Here is a 27,500-nt window from a genome sequence, read left to right on the forward strand (position 1 = left end):
ATATATATATATATATATATATATATATATATATATATATATATATATATATATATATATATATATATATATATATATATATATATATATATATATATATATATATATATATATATATATATATATATATATATATATATATATATATATACAGTATATATATATATATATATATATATATATATATATATATATATATATATATATATATATATATATATATATATATATATATATATATATATATATATATATATATATATATATATATATATATATATATATATATATATATATATATATATATATATATGACTATTTATCACATCACCGTGATTCATATACAATCAAAAGCTACAAACGTCCTTTAATATCAATTCACTCTACCTTGAAATAATATATTTTCATATATGTTACGAGAAGAATTTTTAAGTTGATAATAAGTCCACCGTCCCGTGGGATCGAACCAGCGACGGACGAGGAATCAGGACTACAGTGACGCACTAACGAGATCGGCCACAAAGAGAGGTATAAGTGAATAATACTCCCGTCAACTCACCGTCGAACTCAGGTGTTTTGCGTTTGGAGGCGATATCCACCCACCTCTGCCATGTTGACGTGTGATGCGTTTGTCGCACGTAGCCATATTATGACTATTTATCACATCACCGTGATTCATATACAATCGAAAGCTACAAACGTCCTTTAATATCCAATTCACTCTACCTCCGGAAATAATATATTTTCATATATGTTACGAAGAATTTTAAAGTTGATAATAAGTCCACCGTCCGTGGGATCAGACCAGCGACGGACGAGAATCAGGACTACAGTGACGCACTAACGAGATCGGCCACAAGAGGTATAAGTGAATAACATCTCCCCGTCAACTCACCCGTCGAACTCAGGTGTTTTGCGTTTGAGACGATATCCACCCACCTCTGCCATGTTGACCGTGTAGTGCGTTTGTCGCTTGCGTAGCCATATTATGACTATTTATCACATCACCGTGATTCATATACAATCAGAAAGCTACAAACGTCCTTTAATATTAAATTCACTCTACCTCGGAAATAATATATTTTCATATATGTTACCGAAGGGGAATTTTTTAAGTTGATAATAAGTCCACCGTCCCGTGGGATCGAACCAGCGACGGACGGACAAACGCACTACATGGTCAACATGGCAGAGGTGGATGGATATCGTCTCCAAACGCAAAACACCTGAGTTCGAAGGGTGAGTTGACGGGAGATGTTATTCACTTATACCTCTCTTGTGGCCGATCTCGTTAGTGCGTCACTGTAGTCCTGATTCCTCGTCCGTTCGCTGGTTCGATCCCACGGGACGGTGGACTTATTATCAACTTTAAAAATTCCCCTTCGGTAACATATATGAAAATATATTATTTCCGAGTAGAGTGGATTGGATATTAAAGGACGTTTGTAGCTTTCTGATTGTATATGAATCACGGTGATGTGATAAATAGTCATAATATGGCTACGTATATACAAACGCACTACACGGTCAACATGGCAGAGGTGGGTGGATATCGCCTCCAAACGCAAAACACCTGAGTTCGACGGGTGAGTTGACGGGAGATGTTATTCACTTATACCTCTTTGTGGCGATCTCGTTAGTGCGTCACTGTATCCCGATTCCTCGTCCGTCGCTGGTTCGATCCTACGGACGGTGGACTTATTATCAACTTAAAAATTCCTTCGGTAACATATATGAAAATATATTATTTCCGAGGTAGAATGAATTGATATTAAGGACGTTTGTAGCTTTCTGATTGTATATGAATCACGGTGATGTGATAAATAGTCATAATGTATGTAATATCGACAAACGACCACACGGTCAAAATATGGCAGGTGGGTGGATATCGCCTCCAAACGCAAAACACCTGAGTTCGACGGGTGAGTTGACGGAGATGTTATTCATTTATACCTCTCTTGTGGCCGATTTCGTTAGTAGTCACCTTAGTCCTGATTCCTCGTCCGTCGCTGGTTCGATCCACGGACGGTGGACTTATTATCAACTTAAAAATTCCCCTTCGGTAACATATATGAAAATATATTATTTCCGAGGTAGAGTGAATTGGATATTAAAGGACGTTTGTAGCTTTCTGATTGTATATGAATCACGGTGATGTGATAAATAGTCATAATATGGCTACGATGCGACAAACGCATCACACGGTCAACATGGCAGAGGTAGGTGGATATCGTCTCCAAACGCAAAACACCTGAGTTCGACGGGTGAGTTGACGGGAGATGTTATTCACTTATACCTCTCTTGTGGCCGATCTCGTTAGTGCTTCACTGTAGTCCTGATTCTCGCCCATCGCTGGTTCGATCCACGGGACGGTGGACTTATTATCAACTTAAAAATTCCCCTTGGTAACATATATGAAAATATATTATTTCCGAGGTAGAGTGAATTGGATATTAAAGGACGTTTGTAGCTTTCTGATTATATATATATATATATATATATATATATATATATATATATATATATATATATATATATATATATATATATATATATATATATATATATATATATATATATATATATATATATATATATATATATATATATATATATATATATATATATATATATATATATATATATATATATATATATATATATATATATATATATATATATATATATATATATATATATATATATATATATATATATATATATATATATATATATATATATATATATATATATATATATATATATATATATATATATATATATATATATATATATATATATATATATATATATATATATATATATATATATATATATATATATATATATATATATATATATATATATATATATATATATATATATATATATATATATATATATATATATATATATATATATATATATATATACAGTATATATATATATATATATATATATATATATATATACAGTATATATATATATATATATATATATATATATATATATATATATATATATATATATATATATATATATATATATATATATATATATATATATATGCATATTCTTAAGGGTGTTGGTGCAATTGCAGTTTCTTACCTTGTTGAGGAGGCTTCTGACTAGGGACCAACACGTCGTAATTAAAAAAAAAAATGACCTAAGTGAGAATTCAACTAAGGGAAGGTCTCAGGCGAGAAATTCTGGGTCTGAATTAATCACATGTATTTACAGGAATCAGAAGAATAAATTACAGGGAGCCGTGTATGCTAGGCTCTTGGCACTTTCAGGTTGAAATTAACAATAGTCAATTTTAAGAGTGCCACTCAGCACAGAGTTAATTTACGCTTAATTTACAATCAGGAATGACTTGATTGGTGGACGTACAGCACAGAGGTGACAAATGGTTGCTACAGCAAAATCACACACCCTTTCTGTAATGCATGAGAAAGGAACACCATCAACAGGCGAGCCTGCACACAGTCAATTATTACAAAGGGAATTGCTGGAGGATTGAGGAATTGATATCACATAAGATTAGTTATTTATTCTTTACACTGAAGAATGATTCCCTGTTAGGATGCAAGGGGAAGCGGGAGAGGATATAAAGTATGAGATAACTGACCAAACACTTTCACTGCACAGTGCCTTAGTTACTTAAGTGAAGATCTTTGGTTGAAGAATGATGGTTTCTCAGTCGAGTGGACATCTAGTACTTAAGGTTGTACTTGGGATGGCAAGCGATGGATCAGACAAAGAGCAAGCCTCGGCTCGAGAGTGAGGTTAGATTGGCAGATTAGTGCCTGTGGAGCCGCTAGTAAACTCTCAACTTAATTGATCTCACTTTCCCCAGGTGCTTCTAATCAGACCTCAGAGCTGCTGGTGTGTTCATACCCCCAAGCAATCCAGGTGTCCTGGGTGAATTCCGTCAGATCCCAGTCTAGGTTCTTCATGTGGCTGGTGCGGATGGCAGGCTTCTGTGCATGGAAAGCATTCTTGGCCAGTACAAGTCATTAAGAGATTAAATTAATTACTTTGAGAAGGCTTAGCAAGGGAAAGTGACCCTGACTCATTTAATGGGCAAAACCTAATTTACAGGGAAACGTCTTAAGGCCACTTCCTGTTCTGGGTGTTATTTCCACCAAGTTTTAGCATGAGGGTTGTCAAGAAATGAATACTTCTTGCAATATATAAGTTATGCCCTTCGACAAGGTCAATTAGGGTCATAATCTCTTACTACATCTGGTTTAAGAACAGCATCATATCATCTTACATCCATAAGACCCTCCTGGTAGCAATGGCCGGCACTGGGTCAGCACATTCTTTCTCTCTTGTTGACTCCTCTCACTGAATCTATCCTCAAACAAAGGACTACTGGAATAAAATGTCAAGATACAAAACTAGACTTTATTTACAAATTTAACAGAAGTACTTCAGCAAAACCTACAGTCATGAAATGAAGTGACTCACCCCATATAAATGGAAATCATAACTTGAGGAAATTCAGACTCACAATCAATCAAATTAATGATTCTAGACTAACATCCTGGTCACCAAACAAAATAAAAAGGTCATAATTATTCTAGATCAAAATAAATGTAAATGTCATATAGTATGTTAAAAGAACACCACTTCCAAAATATTCGTCCTCACAGGACGAACCCAGAATTCCTGTTTAAAGAAACATCATATATTAAAATCTGGAATGGTGTATAAAGAAAAGACATTTAAAACGGAAAAATGCGTAATGGAGAACAGAACGAGAACATGCATAAAGGAGAAACAGAGGAGTTTCACTGTGACACAAACTGGGTATTCCACATAATGTCTGGAAAAGATATAAGTGTTAATGAGTTATCTTACTCACATTCCATGGCCGCAAATAAACATATCTCACAGTGGCTGTTCTTATCCACTAACACTGCACAAAGAGCGAAACACACCCAGCCATAAATCGAAGTCAATAGCCATTGTATGTTCCTCTCATAATATACCATTAGAGAGCACATACATGCACGCACTCACTTAATAACCGCTTCCCGGAAGCGTGACAACACTGGTTCAATCTGTCACATTGACTCCATGCATTTTGACCATGATTAGAAGGCACAAATGAACTCGTCAGATACCCACTGTATCTAACTGTGGAATACCTTTCACAGTCCAGCACATAGTTTGCCAAAAGGCGTAATAGGAGCTTGGCCCACCTACCCCTGGGCACCCCCACCCAGGTACGACAAATATCCATATCAAAAGTTCAGTAGGGGCCAGCTCCAGAAACCAAAGCAACCTATATGCACCAGAATGAAAGTTACTTGTCTCGTATGCACGATTGTTATTCCAATAAACAGTTCATTGTAGAACACATCACTTCACATCTTGCATTCTTGATGATCCAAATATCCTGAACAGCTTGAGACTGCACAAGCCCATGTTGAATGCGGCACCCACGAATCCTTTGCACCAAACAGATGTCTCCCAGCAACGACGGTGACTTGTAGACATCCTGCACTACATCTCTCCAAAAAAACCATGGATCCTCTCATGTAACCTAGACGGCCCCCATATCTAACTTGTATCTGCTGAGACTCATAGAAGTCATTCCATAAGGTGCTGCTGCGAGGAAGTGGTGTATAACGTAAGCTGGTCATGTCGACAGTCAACCCAAAAGGTACCTAGTCTCCTCACTATCCCATACTATTACTGATCCATCAAAACCACAAAGGAAAGCTGTATGACAAAACTATAAAATAATTCTCAGTTACCAATTGGGATTTCCACAATCAAATCCCTATCAGGTACACTAATTTTAAGATGCTATTTATACAAATTCTTCCCAGTAAAAATTACCTGCTAACCATACAGATATACTGAATTCATTAAAGTCAGTTCTAAACCCCGAGGGGTAAAATATCTCCCAAAATTCCCCCTTAGAAGTGGCAACCACTGCCTTAATCTGAGTATGAATTTCCGACAACACAAATTCCGCTCTTTACTCAATATTCAACAAGGTAGTTTGACAGGAAGACAAAGCTACCATAACATCTAAAACCTCTCCCCATTCTATCAACTTGTGACCAATAACCCATTTAAAGAAGTCCTTAAAGTCCCAAAACCTTACTGTAATTACTCATAACTATCTTGTAAAGTCATCAAAGTTTTACCCTGGTTAGCAAATACTGCCAATACCTGCTCAATTCTCAGCAAAGTAGCAACTGACATACTAGCAATTGCTCTTATGATCATAACAGCTCCAATTACCAATGGTGCAGCCCTCTTATTCCTTCTAGAAGAGAACTGAAAATTCGAAACACCTAAATTTGGAAGCCATGTTAAAGTCTTCCTAATCCTGTCCTGAACCCTAACTGCTGTAGCATTAAGTTTGCTTAGTCAACCCCGTAACAGATCAGACAGATTTCGTGCGACATTCAATTCAACCCCCCCCCCTCCAACAAAAATCCTAAGCAACAGAACTTTATTCTGAAACTCTATACTCAAAGATATTGTGTCAGAAGACAACTGCACATCATGATATTCTTCTATAATAATCCAGGCCTAACCTCACTACGAAATTAGCCCATGCCACGACTCCAAAAGTCATGGAAATACGAAACTTCAGCATAAAAAACACAAGAGAGAATCTAAAAGTGACCAGATCTTGAAAACAGAAAATAAAACAAATGAGCAAAAAAAAAAAAAAAATGGAAACCCATATATCCATAATACCCTATGGTATTTTACACCTAATTTAACTAAGTAATGTAACACACAAAAGCAAAAACCTGAACTCGGAAAATTGAAGATCTGTACAGTATAACTCTACGGACCAACGTCCTCCCCAGTTAAAAAAAAACTACTAGTCATGCCTCTTTAACCCATTAAAAAAAAAAAAAGAAAAAGACGGAAAAAATATCAGAAACATAGTACAACACAGGCATTGACCCATAAGATTCCCATTAACTTGTCTTTTTAATTTTAGATATATGTGTCAACCGATACACACGTATTCTCATCTAGAACAATAAATCTATTCGCCTTCTTTACTTCTACCACAAGAAAAGGACCTTCAATTTTAGGACCTAGCTTATAGTTCAACTGATCCCTGTCATTTATTTTCACAAAAACCCAATCTCTCACAGCAACTTCAACTCTATCCAGATTTACATTGCTTCTCTCCACCATAGCCATCGTTTTAATTTCAAGATTCCTAGCAAGACACACATATTTCTCTTTTGCTGTGGAAACAAGCACCCTTACAGTCTCATCCCCCGATGGAATAGGTAATAAATCGAATGCACCCTGCGCTGGCTAACCAAACAGCACTTCATTGGAAGGCATTCCAATGATATCACTAAACACTGAATTAATGCTCTGCTGCACCTGTGGAATATATTGACCCCAATTTACATCATTGCACCCTACGTTATTCTGAGAGCCTCAATAACCCTCCTATTTGCCCATTCACACAGCCCATTAGCTTCTGGTCATTAGGGAATAATAGTGACTTTCCGAATGCCCATTACATCCATAAGACACTCGAATGTCTTGTTCACAAATTCTCTCCCATTATCTGTAATCAGCACCTCAGGAACCCCTTAACAACAAATAAACCCATTAAAGAATGTGACTGCCACATCATCCGCTGTTTATGCTTCTATAGAAAAATCTCTATGAACCTAGTTAATTCATCAACCACCACCAACAGGTGCCTATGGCCATAACTAGATTCACAGAAGTTGGTTAAAAGGTCCATATGGACTCGTGCGAAAGGTCTGCTAGGAATAGGAAATAAACCCAGTTTGCAAGAAACGACTCTTGATGGGTTACATGCATTACAAACTGAACAACCTCTCATAATGTCTTCCACTGATGTTAGCATATTCTTCCAAAAGAATTGTCCCCATATATTCTGGTACGTCTTCTCAATACCCAAATGCTGACTGCCAGACTTACAGTGAACAATATCTAGAACGGTGGACACTAAACTCCTAGGAACAACTATTTGCATCATATCACCCTTATCCTCACTGTTCCTCAGTCTGTATCTAATCTTCCGAACTAACAAATTACCCTCTAATTCAAGCCCTCCAAAAGGCAGTTTATAACCCCTCCTAACTAATTTCCCTTTAAGAAACACTTTTAAGTCTGCCAAAATCTCATCCTCATCCTGCTTAGTTTCTACTAAACTAATATCCCAAACTATGCAACCTCCAGATACATAACATACATCAGAAAAACTTTTACTATGGGCGTCTGCTACCACATTATGTCTACCCTCTATATACCTAAGCTTGGCATCAAAATCCCTTATTGTCAGATACTGCCTAGCCCTTTTAGGGAAAGATCAGGTTTATTGAAAAGATCCAACAATGGCTTATGATCCGTAAGAACCTTTACGTGATTGCCCAACAATAACATTTTGAAATGAATTAAACGAGACACTACAGCAAAGGCCTCTTGGTTCACTACTGACCATAACCATTCATTACTACCCAGTGTCTTAAACTTCCTACTGTAAATGCAAACGGATGGAGTCTTCCATCGAACTTCTATATAAGTCAGGCCACTATACCCTCGTAATTACCATCTGTCACCAATGTGAAAGGACGTTCCAAATCAGGAAATTTCAACACTGGGGGATTCACTAAGGCATCCTTAATCTTCTGAAAAGCTAATTACTGTCCATCCCCCCACACAAACTGCACATCATCCCTCAGGACATCTGTCTGCAAACTCAGCCAGAACACCTCCACACCCCCAACATATTCTTTGTAATCAGCATTGGCTAAATGATCCCTAAAAACCTGCCTCCTAGCCTGTAAATCTGCTTCTGAAAAACTACACAAATCCCCGACTATAGCAACTGAATTATCTTCGTCGACCCAGTCAACAAAGTCGATTGCATAAGTTCCCCAAAGCAGCCCCTTGTATAACCAGAAATGCTTCTGTAAAAGGTCTACCCCAAGAGTTAAATCTACATCTATGTATCCCAAAATCCGTAACCTATTTGTTTCAACATCACATACTGTCTCTTTAGCAGGTCTCAAAGAACGATAGGAAAACATCGATCTGAACAACTCATAATTCATCAAATTAATAGAGGTGCCTGTGTCTATAAAAACCCTTACATTTATCCCATACACAGACCCTTTTACCACTGGCTTTGTCTCTGAGGGTTCCCCCAGAAGTCCTACATCACAAGAAACCCCCATCCAGTTTTCCTTTACAACTGATCGGTCTTTAGAAAATGCTCGCTGATCACTAGGTCCCCTTGAAAACTCTGCTTGAGGAACTTTCTTACCTGAGCTACCAAAATTCTGAAATGTAGGCCTACCATTATACTTTCTCAGAGATGGGCAAGACTGCCAAGGATGACCATAACTCCTACAAATGCCACAATATTTAACATTGCAAAATCTCTTAAAGTGTCCCTGCATATTACAATTAAAACAACGAACCCGTGGGGCCCGAGAACTAAACCCAATGATCGACCTTTGGCTCTTCCGAATTTCAACAAAACCCTTCAAACCACGGACTGAATCTCCGCGCCCTACACAACCACATGTTGACCTAAGGAATCTCTGATCACTATTTCCTCTTGCCATTTTCACAGGTCTCCTCTTTGTAAATAAATCCGTTAACTTACTCTTGGCTGATCACAAATACAAAATTTCCCAAGTCTTGCGAAAGGACTCCTCTTAAAGAAAAAACACAAGAAACAAAACAATTCTCCCTGAAAGAATTCCCACACAGTGAGAAACCCACAATGTTAATTCCCTTTACTCTAACAATTAATCCCCAAAATCAAAAGAAAGTACTAATTAAACCCACAATTAAATCAAAACCCCATGGGGAAAAACAGGAGGGCCCAGCTCACAGCCGACCACAAAGTAGATCAAGATGAACTTCGAGTCTTCAAAGGGGGAAAAAAACACTCAGTCCCCCCCCCAAGTAAAGAGAATGGGAGTCTACCCTCACGTAAAGAAAACGGGGCTTGAACAAACGGAGAGAGAGAGAGAGAGAGAGAGAGAGAGAGAGAGAGAGAAGGGAAAAGAATTCGATCCCCTCCCCTTAGTGCAATATCTCCCCCCTATCTCTCCAACACATCCTAGATCTGCAGAAGCACACTCACACGCACAAAAAAAGCACAGAGTGCAAAACTTCGGAGACGTGTCTGCCACTACCATCGTCAAGGCAATAATTGCTGAGTAAACCCCCTGCAACAGCTTTCCCCTTTGCATACAAGCACATATGTACCCAAAAATAAAACACGTACATATGTAACTATAAAAAAAAAAGTTTAAAAATCTAAGCAATGTACACACAACTGCATAAGAAATGTTTACTCATAGTAACTCAACAACTGTCAAATAAATTATTTCCCAATAATCACAGTCCCCAGAGATAATACAATAATTAAATAATACCTTTATTAAGGCCTAAACGCCGATGCAAACAGCAAATGGCTATATAAAAAAACAAAACACATAAGCCACACCCAAAACCCAAATGCTCTGCATAGAGGATTGTGAAGAAAGCAAGAAACTCAGCCCAAACTAATGACGTCGCTGACACGTCACTCAGGGGATGACGTCACTACAGCCAATGCCGATATTAGTTGCAGTGCAATAAAAAAACAATCCACCCTTAACCGGTTTGTACGCTTCAAATCCAACACTAAATTAACAATAAAAAAAATAATAATAGCCCATACTTGACGGTGTGAAAAGCCTTCCACCAAACAATGAGAGAGTAAAAAAAAGAAACACTTGCTCATTTTGTGTGTTTTACTTGTGCCCCGTGATGCACATTAAACACACACACACACACACACACACACACACACACTCGTGCTTGACAAAGACTGACTCGAGTGCATTTCACAACGCCTCCCTAAACTGAATGGCTGAACCATCAAAATACCTATTCTGAGATGACAATACCAGTAATAATAAGATATGTCTCTTCGGAAGTGTAACCTATATCCCATCTATTTACCTTCTTGACTATCTATTCACGTCTATTACCGCTGCCACCACACAGTTATGCCCTTCAACAAGGTCAGCTAGAGTCATAATCTCTTACTACATCTGATTTAAGAACAGTGTCATATCATCTTACATCCATAAGACCACCCTGGTAGCAATGGCCGGCACTGGGTCAGCACATTCTTTCTCTCTTGTTGACTCCTCTCACTGAATCTATCCTCAAACAAAGGCCTACTGGAAATAAAATGTCGAGATACAAAACTAGACTTTCTTTGCAAATTTAATGAAAGTATTTCAGCAACAGCTACGGTCATGAAATTGAGTGACTCACATCCCATATAAATAGAAACCATAACTAGAGGAAATTCTGACTCACAATCCCGACCGAATGAATGATTCTAGACCAACCAATACTAGTGACTAACACCCTGGTCACCAAACAAAATAATAAGGTCATAATTATTCTGGACAAAAATAAATGTCATATAGTATGTTAAAAGAACACCACTTCCAAAATATTCGTCCTCATGGGGCTAACCCAGAATTCCTGTTAAAAGAAGCATATCAAATATTAAAACCTGAAATGGAGTATAAAGAAAAGACATTTAAAACTGAAATGTGCATAATGGAGAACAGAATGAGAAAATGCATAATGGAGAAACAGAGGAGTTTCACTATGACACAAACTGGGTAGTCCACAAAATGTCTGGAAAAAATATGTGTTAATGAGCTTTCTTACCCACATTCTATGGCTGCAAATAAATCTATCTCACAGTGGCTGTCCTTATCCACTAACACTGCACAAAGAGCGAATCATACCCAGCCTTAAATCTAAATCAATACCTATTGTATGTTCCTCTCATAATAAACCATTAGAGAGCGCATACATGTACGCACTCACTTAATAACCCCTCCGCGGGAGCGTGATGACACCAGTTCAATGTTTGAATGATCACAACGCTTCCATCAACCTATCACATTGACTCCATGCATTTTGGTGATGATCAGAAGGCACAAATGAACGCATCAGATACCCACTGTATCTGATTGTGGAAACCTCCAACATCAACAAAAATGCCACCTGCACCAGATATACCTTTCACAGGCCAGACATACCTGTAATTTGTCAAAATACTAAATATATATATATATATATATATATATATATATATATTATATATATATATATATATATATATATATATATATATATATATATATATATATATATATATATATATATATATATATAATCTCTATCTATATATATATATATATTATATATATATATATATATATATATATATATATATATATATATATATATATATATATATATATATATATATATATAAAACTTTTATCACATACACAATTGTTCTGTGCATTAGTAGAATTACTAAAAGGACCTCATTCAAACTGGATGGTATGTAATGGAGTTTTTATTCAAAAAGTTACAAGCTTTCTTGGACAAAACAGTCCACATTATCAAAATATCCGTACAATGAGCAGACGCGTAGTCCGGCTGTATTTATATCTGTGTGCTGGGTACTTTTATTAATCCTATAATCGCCTAGCTCTTCCTGTGTGACCTCCACCCCCTCTTGACCTTGGTCTTTCTCTGATCCTTCCTCCTAGGTGACCGTTTTCCGTGCTTTCTCTTACGTTTTTTCTTCGTTTTTGCTACTGTGGAGTATACGATTTTTCTAGATATGCTGTCTTCAAAGCCGTTTCCGGTGTTCCCAAGCATCGTGTTGTTGGCGCAAGTTATGAAGGCGTTCTCTACAACCAGTCTAGATGTTTTGTTGGTGTTCCTGTACAGAAAAACTCATATTTTCCCAGTCTATTCTGTGATCATTTTCCCAACAGTGTTTGGCAACTGCCGACGTCTGATTATAATGCCTTATGTTCTGCAGATGTTGTTTGCTTCGCTCTTTACATGATTTGCCAGTTTCGCCATAGTACCCTTCTTCACAGTCTAGACACGCTGCCAAATAAACCCCCTCTAATCTCTTCCCCCTCTACCGACTTTTTGTTTCTAACTATTTTATTCCTAATGGTGTTTTTGTAGCTGCCTATCAATTTGAAATTATTTAGCTTCCTGTTGATGGGTGCAATAGAGTTGTTGTCCGGGACTGTAATTATTTTCTTTCCTACCAAATGTTCCTTTTCTATCCTTTCCCTCTCCCCAAAATAGTTTTTCCTTGTTTTGATATGTGCCCACTCCCACCAATACTTAGGGTAATGAATCGCCTAAAACTCTTCCTCAGGTAATCCAACTCTTCGTCTAAAAATTCGGGACTGCAAATCCTATAAGCCCTGATGGCCAACCCTGTCATTAATCCTATTTTTATTTCTTTCCTATGACTGGAGAACCTATGTATTCATGAATTGGTGGTGTCTTCTTCCTATATACCTTGAATTTAAATTCTCCCTACCCTCTTGACCAGGACATCCAAGAAAGGAATTTCTCCTCCTTCTCTTCTTCTAATGTAAACTTTATGTGTTCATTTAGTTTATTTATGTTTTCTAAAAACTTATGTAGATCTTCCATGTTTCTCCCTTGTAAATGATCAAGATGTCATCCATATATCTTACCCATTTTACGATATTTAAGTTCCTTTATTTACTTTTGCCCACCTCTTCCTTTTCAAACCATTCCATAAAGATATTAGCTAGAATTGGTGAAAGACTTGAACCCATGGCCACGCTTTTTTTTTTTGTATATAATGGTTTTCACCCCACTTGAAAACATTAACGCTGAGGGCCGCTGTTAGCATTTTTATTAAAACGTCACGACCTATGTCGCATGTATAGACCCCTCCTCCATATTCTTTTTATTATTTCCATCGTCGTCTTTACTGGTACGTTAGTGAACAGGGAAATTACATCCAAACTCGACTGCAAATTTGCAGTCTTTTACGTTAATTTTGGATAATTCGTCTATCAGGTTCATGTTATGTTTTAAATGCCCTTCGGATACTAAGCCTACCCATTTTCCCATTATATTGAAAGAAATTTCTCCAGCCTCCTCTGCGGTGATCTCGTCGATGCCACGATCGGTCTAACAATAAACCCTTCCTTTGGATCTTAGCAGAACTGTGTGGCACCGAAATCGCTGGACAAGATACGATTCAGAAGACACTGATGAACATCCGTTTCCTGGTTTTGTAGAAGAGATCATGGAGGAAGACATAATAATAAAAAAAAGATCGAGTTGGAAGAACTAAGGATGAAAAGCAGAAAAATCAGGAGAGAACTGACGGAGAAAATACGGAGGCCCCAGCCTAGACAACGTTCTCAAAGGAATTCCAGTTATGTAAATGTGTGCCCGCCGTAGTTCTCAGCTACACGAGAATAGACTTGTTGCCATTTTCGATAGGTCGGGTGGGTAAAAAAAGGAACTTTGATTTAGTCAAGAACATTTCTAAGAGACTCCTAAGTAGGGATGAAGTGCTAGTGTTAGGATATGGCCTTAATTTTTGCATGGGGAACGAAAGTCACGATTTCATCGAAATGTGTAGAAGCTTAAGGAACTAGATAAGAACAAAAATGGGGATGAAGCAGCTTTTTGGGGGGCCATGTGGACGGGGATTAGGTCGAACAGATTCGTGATTCCGGAGACTTTTTACCTTTTAAGGCCCTTGATAGGTTAGGAAAATACAAGGACATAAAGATTTGTAAGGGCAGACAAAGGGGGCGGTTGTAGTAATGGATGCCGTAGAATACGAGAATAAGTTAGAACAATTGTTAAACGATGAAAACACATATGAGGCTTGCAACAAAAAACCGGACATTAGGGGTACAGTGCAATTTTAACAAAAAAAGTAAGGGAAGCGGTGACAAAAATCCACGACAAAACCAAGAGAAAAGAATTAGAACATAGAGTAAAATCAGTGGAAAGTCCAGAGATCCCATATATTTGTGGTAGCCCTAAGATCCACAAGGAAGGGTGCCCGCTAAGACCGATCGTGGCATCGACGAGATCACCGCAGAGGAGGCTGGAGAAATTTCTTTCCAATATAATGGGAAAATGGGTAGTCTTAGTATCCGAAGGGCATTTAAAACATAACATGAACCTGATAGACGAATTATCCAAAATTAACGTAAAAGACTGCAAATTTGCAAGTTTGGATGTAACTTCCCTGTTCACTAACGTACCAGTAAAGACGACGATGGAAATAATAAAAAGAATATGGAGGAGGGGTCTATACATGCAACATAGGTCATGACGTTTTAATAAAAATGCTAACAGCGGCCCGCAAGCGTTAATGTTTTCAAGTGGGGTGAAAACCATTATATACAAAAAATGGCGTGGCCATGGGTTCAAGTCTTTCACTAATTCTAGCTAATATCTTTATGGAATGGATTGAAAAGGAAGAGGTGGGCAAAGTAAATAAAGGGAACTTAAATATCGTAAAATGGGTAAGATACAGTGGATGACATCTTGATCATTTACAAGGGAGAAAGGGAAGATCTACATAAGTTTTTAAAAACATAAATAAACTAAATGAACACATCAAGTTTACATTAGAAGAGAAGGAGGAGAATTCCTTTCTTGGATGTCCTGGTCAAGATTTAGAACAAATTTAAAATTCAAGGTATATAGGAAGAAGACACACACCAGTTCATACATACATAGGTTCTCCAGTCATAGGAAAGAAATAAAAATAGGATTAATGACAGGGTTGGCCATCAGGGCTTATAGGATTTGCAGTCCTCAATTTTTAGACGAAGAGTTGGATTACCTGAGGGAGAGTTTTAGGCGATTAGGCTACCCTAAGTATTGGTGGGAGGGGCAAAATATCAAAAGCAAGGAAAACTATTTTGGGGAGAGGGAAGGATAGAAAAGGAACATTTGGTAGGAAAGAAAATAATTACAGTCCCGGACAACAACTCTATTGCACCCATCAACAGGAAGCTAAATAATTTCAAATTGATAGGCAGCTACAAAAACACCATTAGGAATAAAATAGTTAGAAACAAAAAGTCGGTAGAGGGGGGATTATTAGAGGGGGGGCTTATATGGCAGCGTGTAATAGACTGTGAAGAATACTATGGCGAAACTGGCAAATCATGTAAAGATATAAGCAAACAACATCTGCAGAACATAAGGCATTATAATCAGACGTCGGCAGTTGCCAAACACTGTTGGGAAAATGATCACAGAATAGATTTTGAAAATATGAGTTTTCTGTACAGGAACACCAACAAAACATCTAGACTGGTTGTAGAGAACGTTTCATAACTTGCGCCAACAACACGATGGCAGGGAACACTGGAAACGGCTTTGAAGACAGCATATCTAGAAAAATCGTATAAAACAAAGTAGCAAGGAAACGAAGAAAAAACGTGTCTTCCTGAAAGCACGGAAAACGGTCACCTGTGAGGAAGGATCAGAGAAAGACCAAGGTCAAGAGGGGGTGGAGGTCACAAGAGAGCTGAGGCGATTATAGGATTAATAAAAGTACCCAGCACGCAGATATAAATACAGCCGGACTACGCGTCTGCTCATTGTACGGATACTTGATAATGTGGACTGTTTGTCCAAGAAAGCTTGTAACTTTTTGATAAAAACTCCATTACATACCATCCAGTTTGAATGAAGCTCCCTTAGTAATTATATATATATATATATATATTTATATATATCATATATATATATATATATATATATATATATATATATATATATATATTATATATATATATATATAATTATATATATATATATATATATATATATATATATATATATATATTGTTATGGGCCCACACCCATCAAACATACACAATTCTCTTAAAATACAAATAAAGTCACTAACGACCAAGTCCACAATAGGTGGAATGGCCGCAACGGAGTGTACAGAGATGGAATCAAGGAGGATAAGTAAAAGCTGAAAATAAAACCTTAATATTTAATACAAACTTTTTAGAAAGAAATGACCACTGAGCCTCTTACAAAATACATTAAATAAACACAAAAATCAACCACGCACTGAAAACATTGAATAACAAACACATTTACACCAAATTAAGATAGACTATACAATTACACTTTAAAAAGAGGGCCCTGAAAGTAATAGAATGTCGAAAAGTCAGAATAACCTAACTTATTACAGACTAAATGTTTATCAAAAAATAAATTGCTTCCCTTAAATGAGCTCTGAAACAGTAGTTTATGGCTAACGCAGCCTTCAAATCACGGGTCGAGGGGAATAATAACAATATTCTTGAGACCTTACCAAATGTAAGAGAGGTCCCTAGGCAATAATACTTGAGCCAAGGCATTACAGACTGAAGAAATATCACTTTAATGTCGCAAGACAATCCATGGACACAAAAATGGGCAATCACACCTTACCAGTTGGCAGAAGAGGTCCCCTTGGCAGTCTGACTGGACCAAGGGCGCAGCCTGAAGAATAAATCGATCTCCCAAAGGAGGACAGCAGCAGCAGCTGAAGAAAGGCAGGTATCGTAATCCAGAGTTAATAATCCAAAAATCAGGCAGGCTCTCACAATGATAATGGTCCAGAAAACAACTCTCTCCGTCCTCGAGAGACAGCGCCGAATACAGCTCCGGATGAGAAGCCAACAACATGCGTGAAAATAAAACAAGCTTTTTTTGTAATTAAAACTATACAACAAGTCAGAAATGACAGGGAGGAGGAAACAGGGTCATTAGAGTTCCAAAAATAATTACAGCCAAAGTGACTTATTCAAAACAAATCAATTTACGTTAAATTAAACACATACTGACACCTCCTCACTCAACAAAAAAAATTTTCCACAAGGAAATTTTTCTACAAAGTATTGAACTTAACTCATAACTTAAAGAAATATATTAAAATACTAATATCAAAAGCAAACATAGCAATTCAATCTATATGAAATAAAACAGGGACAATAAGAAAAATTAAAGTCCAATGACAAGACTCAAAAGTGATTGAGAATACTATATCACATTGCCGTAAAAAATAGATTAGAGGTAGTGGCAAAAAATTTTGTACCACTTTCAATACAGTCAATAGATATCAAATCTTAACCTTAATACTAAGACTTAAAACTAATACAAGTAAATAATTTATAGTGACCACAAAAAAATAACATCATTATCAACATACAAAGAAATATGGTAATATCCCCATGAACTCACAAGTGGAGCGATGGGCACAGGTTAGCAGAGCAGCAATATTAACAAGACTAACCTATTATTAGACTAAACCTAGATAACCGACAACCAAAAATATAAATCGACCACAATGGGGCTAGTGTTACCTCAACCAAGGTCACCACTCATACATCAGCCTGTAGCGCCTAAAAAACGGCCTTGCTACAGACCCGTGAGCCCGTGACCTGGTAGAGAGAAAAGAGAAAGAAAGGAAAGAGAAGAAGAAAAAGCAGCAGAAGAAGAAAGAGAAAGAGCAAAAGAGGAGAGAGAAAGAGCAAGACATGAAAGGGAGATGGAGTTAATAAAAGCTCGATCCACATTACCTGTAACACCGTCTAACCCTACTCAAGGTAATTCAGACCCTGTATTTGATGTAGTAAGAGTGCAGAAATTAATTCCAAAATTTACAGAAGAAGCTCCAGATGAGTTTTTTGATCACTTTGAAAAAGTGGCTTCAGGTATGGGATGGCCAGAGGATAAATGGTCGGTCTTGTTACAGAGTGTTCTCATTGGTAAAGGAAGAAGTGCCTATTTAGCCTTATCAGCTGATCAGTGTAAAGAGTACAAGGTACTCAAACACAATGTGCTACAAGTTTACCAGATGACCCTGAATATTATAATGAAAGATTCAGATCTTTGAGAAAGGATGACAAGATAACTTTCTTGGATTATGCTTACAAAGTAAGAAGATGTTTTAAACGATGGTTGGAGGCTGCTAAAGTTAAATCTATGGACGAACTTGAGGAGTTAGTAGTCCTAGAACAATATCTTAGAGGAATTCCTGAACACATAAGAGCCTATTTAAGAGAGAGAGAGGTTAAGAAACTTGACAAAGCTGCTACATTGAGCGAAGATTTTAATATAATTTCTAGCAAAAGAAATTATAATGTCAAGTACCAGAACCAACAACGCTCAGGTCTCAGATCTCATCCAAGTTTCAGGAACATTACAACTGGAAATCCTTCTAGTGGCTATGCCAATACAAAGTCAGGTAACACCCCTCAGCAATTAAATGTTAAATCCTCATCATCCAGTCTGTTCTCAAGACAGATACAGAAGACTAATGCTGTCTGCTACAAGTGTGGAAGAGTAGGACACTACAGTCGAGATTGTTATCAGACACAACATCAGACCAAACCAGTTGGTCAAGTGGTTAAAGGTAACCAGGTGAAGCAAACTACGAAGAGCAGTGTGGGGATGACTGAAACTAAACAAGCAGAGTGTTTAGCAACCAGTGGAAATGTAACTTCAAGCAGTGAGTGGCTGAGCAGCTTGGAGGCTTTTAAGCCATATATCTATGAAGGTACGCTGACAACTCAAGGAGGAAGTGTGCAGGTACCAGTCAAGGTATTACGTGATACGGGGAGTAACCATAGTGTGGTAGTTCGTGGTGCTCACCTACAGTTGGAGAAGAATCTCACTGGAGATTCAGTTATTTTGAAGGGTACAGGAGGAGAAGAGGTAACTCCTATATGCCGCTTGCATTTGTCCTGTGAATTGGTGACAGGAAATGTTGATTTTGCTGTAAAGGACTCACTAGCTGTTGAAGGTGTACATGTTTTACTGGGTAATGAAGTTGGTAGTGTACCATTTGTTCCTTGTCCTATAGTGACAGACAAACCATTAAGGGTTAGTCCTACGGTAGATTTAGAGAAGAAAAACCCCCACCTGTTTCCAAGTTGTGTAACTACCAGGAGTATGAAGAGAACTATGTCTGCAAGTGAAGATACTGAGGATTTACCTGCACCAGAAGAATCAAGTGACGGATCTTTAAGATTAGAAGAACTGTTCCAGGAAAGTGAAGTTTCCCCTAGTGTTAATAATGAAGAGATTTCCCAAGAAGAAGAGGTTCCTGTTGTTATTGAAGAGACTCCGAGTAGTCAAAGTGTTCCTGAAGATAGTAGTGAAACTACAGAAGCAGAGTTAGCAGATATGGAGAGTTCAGCCCTTGAAGTTGGTCAAGTGACTAGAGAAAAGCTAATGAAACTGCAGAAGAGGGATACAACGTTGGCTGATTTGTTCTTCAGAGTTGTTGATCAAGAAGAGATGCAACAAACCTCCACCTGTTATTATCTAAAGGAAGGATTGCTAATGAGGAAGCATCGACCTGCAGATATACCAGGAAATGCTGAATGGGGTGAATATCATCAAATTTTGATTCCATATCCATTGAGGAAACAAGTTGTAGCAGTAGCACACGAGTCTGGACATATGGGAATCAGGAAGACTGTTGAGAAGATTATGAAGTATTTTTTCTGGCCTGGACTTCACAAGGATGTTAGCAGATTTTGCAGAGAGTGTCACACATGCCAGATAGCTGGAAAACCGAATGAAACCATTCAGAAAGCACCCCTACATCCCAGAGAAGTTTGAGGAGAACCCTTTAGCAAGGTAATTATAGATGTGGTTGGACCACTTCCGAAAACAAAGAAAGGAAATGAATATCTATTAACATTAATGTGTCCAGTGACTAGGTATCCTGAGGCGATTCCTGTAAGAAGTATAAGTGCAAAGGTAATTGCTGAGAAGTTGGTGGAGTTTTTCTCCAAGTTTGGAATACCAGAAATTGTGCAAAGTGATAGAGGAACGAACTTTACTTCAAAATTATTCCAGGATGTGATGAACTTGTTAGGAGTAAAACAACAGTTATCAACTGCTTATCATCCAGAGACTCAAGGAGCCTTGGAAAGGTTCCACCAGACATTGAAAAGTATGTTAACTAAGTATTGTAATGAATCAGGAAGAGAATGGGATGCTGGTTTACCTTTAATGTTATTTGAAGTTAGAAATGCTTATCAAGAAAGCATGGGATGTTCACCAAATGAAATTATTTTTGGTCGAGACATTAGAGGTCCATTGAAGATTCTTGCAGAGAATTGGGAAGAAAATAAAGAGGAAATCCAAGGAGAATATGTGAAGAACTTGAGGAAAAGGTTAAGAGAAATTAGAAAATTCTCTTTAGAAAATTTGAAAATAAGTCAAGAGAAAATGAAAAGAAAATATGATGCTAAGACTAAGCTAAGAAATTTTAGTATTGGACAGCAAGTTCTAGTGTTCTTACCAGTGAAAAGATTTCCCCTTACCAATAAGTTTCAAGGTCCTTATAGGATAATAGAGAAGTTAAGTGATCGAACTTATGTGATTGAAACACCAGGAAGAAGGAAACGACAAAGGAAGATACATGTGAATCTTTTGAAACCTTACTTCTCAGAGACTAAAACTGAAACAGTGTCAATAACACAGACAACTTCATCTACAGAGGACGATGATGGCTACGAATTGGGAGCTGAAAACAAGATGAACAATTCTTCAATATTAGAAAATTTGGAAGATAAACTAAAACATCTGAGTGTTGAGCAAAGTAGTGAATTAAGTGAAGTGATTCAAAGTTTCCCTGAAATTTTTGCAGATGTACCTAGGCGTACCAATCTGACAAAGCATGAGATAAAGATCAGAGAAGATGGAAAACCTTTTAAAATGAGAGCTTATCGCTTATCACCTTTTCATCGAGATGTTTTGAAGAAAGAAGTTGAATATTTGTTGCAGCATGGATTAGCAGAACCCAGTTCAAGTCATTATAGTTCTCCTTGTGTGTTAGTGAAGAAACCAGATGGCTCATTTAGGATGTGTACTGATTATAGGAAACTGAATTCCATCAGTGTGGCTGACAATTATCCCTTGCCTCTTATTGATCAATTACTTGATAATATTGGGCAAGCCAAATTTGTTTCAAGATAGACTTGTTGAAAGGATATTATCAAATTCCCTTAGATGAGAATGCTAAGTTGCTGTCAGCTTTCATTACTCCTTTTGGACTGTATCAATACACTGTTTTGCCGTTTGGTCTGATGAATGCACCTGCAACATTCCAGCGAGTGATGGATCAACTACTAGGATCAATAGAAGGAGTAGGTGTATACCTTGATGACATTGTGATTTATTCTAATACATGGGAAGAACATCTGAAGATATTAAGGAAAGTGTTCAAGAAACTTTCTTCGGGAAGCAGGACTAACAATCAACTTACAAATGCAAAAAGTGAGTTTGGAAAGGCAACTGTACAGTATCTAGGATTTGAAGTTGGAAAAGGCCTTCAATCTCCTATTGATGCTAATGTAGAAGGTATCCGTAAGGCTACCCCTCCTGCTACAAGGAAACAGCTACAAAGATTTTTGGGCATGGCTGGATTTTATCGCCGATTCTGTCCAAATTTCTCAGCCGTAGTAGCTCCCTTAACTGACTTAACCAGTCCTAAAAGAAAGTTTGTTTGGACTCAAGAATGTCAAGAATCATTTGAGAAGGTTAAAGCCATATTAACTTCAAGACCAGTGCTTCAAGCTCCAGACTTCAATAAAAAGTTTGTGATACAAGTTGATGCATCCGACTGTGGAATTGGAGCTGTTCTACTTCAAGAAGATGACAACAGAATCTTACATCCAGTATGTTTCATGTCTTCAAAGTTGAAAAAGCACCAGAAAACTTACTCAACAATTGAAAAAGAAACATTAGCATTAATCACAGCATTGAAAAAATTTGAAGTGTATGTGAACCGACCTAGGAATGAAGAAATTTTAGTGTTGTCGGATCACAACCCAATCTCATTCATCAATAAGATGAAAAATAATAATATGAGACTGACCAGGTGGTCTTTATGCCTGCAACCATATAATGTAAATGTTAAACACATTTCAGGAAAAGATAATGTCATAGCAGATTATTTATCCCGCTGTGAATCGTTGGATTCAAACCCGGGATAAGTAATCTTCTGGGGGGAGGAATTTCATGATGTTGCCTTGTAATACGTATATCCTCCTATAATTTTGACATATTTACTTTTTTCATGTGTTATGTTTAATGATAATGATCGTTGAAGTGTCATATTTAGTTTGACATCAGATCTCAAAAGTACTAATGATTAATTAACTTGATAGCGTAATTTAGAATTGTTATTATAATTTTAATAGTAACGTAATTTAGAATGAATATCTTTCTTGGTAAAAGCGTAGTATGTGAACACGTGTGTGTGTCCACCAGGGCTTGTTTCATTTCAGTTGTCATCAGTTGAGATAAGAGGGAACGCTTTGTTTTGGGTTAATGATGACAGTTTTGCAAAACAAACGCCGATTCGTCCCATACGGGCTCAAGACGAGTGATTTCACGTTGTTGCATGTTCAAGTCACGTACGCCACTTGGAGAGAAAGAATACGTGTCCTGATCAATTACGTCATGTTTTGTAAGATGCGTTCAAAACGTTTTGCTGGGATGACGTAACTTTCCTTCTAGAAGCTTCTCTCCATTGTATCTTGCACCCAAAACGCTTTAGTGACGTCACTTCCCTGCTTCTAGAACTTTTGTATCTCGCACCCAAAATGCTTTAATGACATCACGTAATTGTTTCACTGTTACTGGAATCCTAAAATCTATTTTATTCTGATTTCTGAGACCAGTCGAGTTGGTTCACCTCTCTCTCTCTCTCTCTTCTCATTCCTAATTAGGAAGAGATTACTTTTAACGTAGTGTTTTGTGGTCACATTTTAACATTAACTTTTGAGATCTGAATTTAGCAAAGTTATTTAGTTCGTAACGGTGCCTGGTAAAAAAGTGTGTATTGTGTAACGCAGCTGCAGCAAGTGATTTACAGAGGTTTTCACAAGTTGTGTAAGGTAACGTGAAATTTTACTTATTGATACCATGGTATGATAAGTTAGGAAGTTATGGTATGATAAGTTAGGAAATTTTGAACAAGTGAAATCATTATTGATAAATCTTATGTGTATTTTTGTGTGATTTTCTATTTACAATCTCTTTATATTTTCATTTTTTTATGTTTGTGATGTAACATTTATTTACATAGCATTTTAAATATTTCTTGGTAATTTAACATAATTTAACATTGCATATTTGATTTTGATATCTCATTGTGTTAACAGATTTTCTTTTTTAAATCTTGAGTAATTCTTGATAGTTTAAATTTTGCTTGATTAATTTAAATTCTTGATAAAATTTTTGTGAATTAGTTTTGTTTCATAGTTTAATTCAAGAATTAATTGAGTGTTGTGTTATTTACAAGTAACAGTAAATTTTTTCAGATTGTGAATTCTAATTAATTGTGAATTCTGATTTTGAATTTGAAAATAAATTTTTTGTATTTAACATTTTTGAAAAACAGTGTTTCATTTATTGACCATCAGTGAATAGGATTGATTGTGTGTGCATAAGGCAAAGTGATAAACATGTTTTGTTCTTTTAGTTTTGCTAAAGTGAATTAAGACCAGGGAAACAGTTAGAGTTTTTTGATTGGAGTGATGCCCTTCTACTCTAGAATATTTCTAGCGTAATTTTTGATAGCTCACACATATTCTGATAGACTTAGTTTGATTTTTCAAGTAATAAATAAGTTTTTTCTTAAGGGATCACTGTTACCTTTAGAGTACTCAGTCGTAACAATTAATGTTATGAGAGTTCAGGTATCTGGCTGAAGTGAGGTATATTTTTGAATTTTGAGATTAGTTGTGTAATAACCAGGTACTTGATATGCATCGTGACAATATATATATATATATATATATATATATATATATATATATATATATATATATATATATATATATATATATATATATATATATATATATATATATATATATATATATATATATATATATATATATATATTATATATATATATATATATATATATATATATATATATATATATATATATATATATATATATATTTATATATATATATATATATATATATATATATATATATATATATATATATATATATATATATATATATATATATATCATATATGACGTGTGTGTGTGTGTGTGTGTGTGTGTTTTCTGTGTAGTGTGTATGTATGTATTGTACTTGTTTATATATATATATATATATATATATTATATATATATATATATATATATATATATATATATATATTTATATATATATATATATATATATATATATATATATATATATATATATATATATTCATATATATATATATATATATATAGATATATATATATATAGATATATATATATATATATATATATATATATATATATATATATATATATATATATATATAATAGATATATAAAGCATATATAATATATATATATATATATATATATATATATATATATATATATATATATATATATGATATATATATATATAATATATATGTATATATATGTTATATATATATATATCTATATGCATATATATATATATATATATATATATATATATAATATATATATATATATATATATATATATATATATATATATATATACATATATACATATATACATATATAGTATATATATATATATATATATATATATATATATATATATATATATATATATATATATATATATATATATGTATATATATATATATATATATATATATATATATATATATATATATATATATATATATATATATATATATATATATATATATATATATATAGGGGTGGGATTCGATAAGGCCAACGACAGTCTTGAATTTATAATCTGATATGAATCTGCATTCCAGTAGTGTTAGTAGTGGACAGCAGTTTTACTTTTCCGTGAAAGAAAACTATTATCCCGGCTTTGTCTGCCATCCGCCCTCAGATCCTAAAAACTACTAAGGCTAGAGGGCTGCAAATTGGTATGTTGATCATCCACCCTCCAATCATGAAACATACCAAATTGCAGCCCTCTAGGCTCAGTACTTTTTATTTTATTTAAGGTTAAAATTAACCATAATCGTGCATCTGGTAACGATATAGGACAGGCCACCAACGGGCCAAGGTTAAAGATTCATGGGCCACTGGTCATACAGCATTACACCGAGATCATCGAAAGATAGATCTATTTTCGGTGGCCTTGATTATACGCTATACAGATAACTCGATTGCGCTGAAGAAACTGCCGTGCATTTTTTACTTGTTTTTCCTTCCATACGATTTCTAGAACGCATTCGGTAATCATTGGAAAAATAATTACAGGATTTCCGTCTCTCTGGCTCAAAATATTTTGTCTGGACTCCGGAATGATGGCAGTTCGACAACGAAGTATAATTCCTGCCACAATTCTTACTAGAATTGTTAGCATTAAATGCCAGAGTCCTAAACAACATGGAAAACTCATCTGTGTCATAATTTTATTTGTGGTTATATCTTATCTGTCTGGAAAAAGCTGTGTAGACTACTTAAAGAGTTAATTATTGCAGATTACTCTGAAAATTTAATTTTTTTCAACTTCATCAAAGGTACGTCAGTGCTGATTTATCTGGATATACTACATCGAAAATAGAAGCGTCCCTAATAGAAGAATAAGGATTTGCTTATTTTGAATTACTGTCTTGATCCGTGTATTATTCTAGTCTTCTTATTATTTCTCTCTCTTCTCCGTACATTAACATTCGTTTCAATGGAATAATTTTAAGCAAGTCAATGGCTTCTTTGCTTGTTTCCTATGATGAGTGCTCACTTTTAGTAACATTAATATTAGTGATATATATCACACTTTTTAACGGGATCTTGAGATATATTTACACGGTACTAAGGTTCCTTAAGCATCATGAGGAGAGAGCTACGAATCAGCAATACGTGGCAGGATGCATCATCAATCTGAAAAAGGAACGAAGTTATAATACATCTTACTGCTCACTGTTGCTTACACCCAACTCATAAAATCTGTAAAATCCTTTAACCTTGTTATATCATTTATCCTTTACAAGGCAAACTCACCTCTAATGTTACTGGTTAAAAACTTTATTCCAATGAATGTCGTGCCTAATATTAGTTGGTTGTACAATAAGCGCCAAAAGTGATGCGACAAATTTCAGAGGATTTCGTTCGAAATTCACTAACTGGCAACTACAGCACGTAGCTCAAAACTTATTTTTTTCCTTCATTGAAAGCTCTATCAAGCAAAATAAAGCTAGTTTATGATGCACAAATATCAAATCTATGGTATTTATAACAATCATAAGAAAAAATTGCGGTAATATTGATTATTTCAAAGTTTAGTTATTGCTTTAAACTGTAGAAACGAAACAATTTGAAATTTTCGTTCAACACAGGACGACCAACATTACCGACGTATATTTAGAGGAATGTGGAAAAAATTATTTTATATCATAGCGTATTATCATTTATTTTAGCAAAGACGTATAAAACCATGCAAGTAGCAATATAATATAAATGTAAAATCTTCGTAATATTAAGCATAATCAACCATGAATGCGTCTAGATTCAACAGAGAAGTTGAGCGTGGTTGGTAGTTTGATTTCAGCTTCTAGGACTATATATA

This window comes from Macrobrachium rosenbergii, chromosome 56, assembly GCF_040412425.1.
Source record: "Macrobrachium rosenbergii isolate ZJJX-2024 chromosome 56, ASM4041242v1, whole genome shotgun sequence".
Lineage (NCBI taxonomy): Eukaryota > Metazoa > Arthropoda > Malacostraca > Decapoda > Palaemonidae > Macrobrachium > Macrobrachium rosenbergii.